The sequence below is a fragment of the Gossypium raimondii genome, chromosome 12 (assembly GCF_025698545.1).
Source record: "Gossypium raimondii isolate GPD5lz chromosome 12, ASM2569854v1, whole genome shotgun sequence".
Classification (NCBI taxonomy): domain Eukaryota; kingdom Viridiplantae; phylum Streptophyta; class Magnoliopsida; order Malvales; family Malvaceae; genus Gossypium; species Gossypium raimondii.
Window position 1 is genome coordinate 23,804,032 of NC_068576.1, and position 1,603 is coordinate 23,805,634.

A 1,603-nucleotide genomic window follows, 5' to 3' on the forward strand; every position below is an offset into this window, starting at 1 on the left:
AGTTGAGTACCACTTTTGAGTGTAATGGCCTTGCAATATTCCTACTCTTGAGATATTGAATTTTTAGTATTACTTGGCAATGCTCCTTGCTGTCTTGAGCTTAACGCATTGGCAATTTGTCCCACTTGGTTTTCTAAAGCCCTTAAAGTTGCAGCTTGACTCTGTATTACAACATCGATCTTGGCTATGTATTCCTTCAAGAGAGCTTCCATAGATTAAGATGATGGTGAACTTTGTTGAAAATTTTGTCGTGGCATAGGTTGATTGTATCCAGGTGTACTTGTGACATTCTGTCGAACAACATTATTGGAATTTCCCACTCCTTGATTACTCCAACTGAAATTAGGATGTTGTTTCCATCTTGGATTGTATGTATGGGAATATGGGTTATTTTTTCGATTGAAATTTCCCATGTAACATACTGAAGCTGGGTTCGATGGGCATTAATAAAAAAACATGCTTTTCTCCATAATAAACACATGTCAACTCTGCTACTTTCATTTCTTGCACTACAACTAGTCTCTTCAATATTTTGATCATATAAGTTAAGGATGATACTTGAGCTATTAAGGAAGTGATCTCATCAAGCTCCACAGCTCCAACAACTCTTCTGCCAGTACCCACTCATGTAGTTTGATATTAATAATAATTTTTAGCTATCCTTTCCAGAATTTTATATGCCTCATTATACAATTTATCTAGCAAAGTCCCATTAGCAGATGCACCAACTACCATTTGTGTATGTGCATTTAGTCCATTATAAAACATTTCCATTTACGTCCAATGTTGGAAACCATGCATCAGGCATTTTCTACTCAATTCCTTGAATCGCTCCCAAGCTTCATACAATGTCTCAAATTCAGTTTGCCGAAATGATGTAATATCGTTCCTCAGTTTGGCACTCATGTTTGGAGGATTGTAGCGCAACAAAAAACTTTGACCAAGATGCTACCATTACTAATGGTAAAGTATTCAATCATGCTCTAGAATGATCTCACAATGTGTAAGGAAATAGCTTGAGTCTTAGGGCATCTTCAGGAACACCCTGCTGCTAGAATGAATCATAGACCTCCAAAAAGAGTCTTAAATGTAGTCGAGGATCTTCAGTAGGTAATCTATTGAACTGTCCTACTGTTTGTTTCATTTGAAACATCAATGGTTTCAACTCAAAATGTTGAGCTTAATATGTGGCCTAACAATCCCTAGATTCAAATCATCCAAGATTGGCACTACATGTTCTCTAATGGGTCTGTCTCTATCATCTATCACACTAGGAATATCAACATCCCGACCATTCGGATGTAATGGATCTTCTTTGCCTGGATCATTTCCAATCCTTGTCACTTTTTGCAATTCTTTTCTTCTCCTTCTCAAGGTTCTCTTGATTTTAGGATCAAAATAATACTCTTCATTCTTAAGAATAACTCTACTCATAAACTAGCAACAAACTTGAAAAAAATTAAAAAAAAACTAAGTAAGCTAAAACTAACAAAATTAAATACATAATAACAAACTGAAATTCACCAATTTGTCGATCCTCAGCAATGACACCAAAAACTTGTCGCATGTGAATATATAATGTGAATGTGCAAGTATACATGTT

General features: G+C 35.6%; 1 non-coding gene across 1 annotated transcript; it reads left to right on the plus strand.

Moving 5' to 3' along the window:
* The first annotated feature begins 790 nt into the window (after nucleotides 1-790).
* Nucleotides 791-897, plus strand: LOC128035698 (small nucleolar RNA R71). The gene has a single exon (XR_008192249.1). It is a non-coding gene; the product is annotated as a small nucleolar RNA R71 (small nucleolar RNA).
* The last annotated feature ends 706 nt before the right edge of the window (nucleotides 898-1,603 follow it).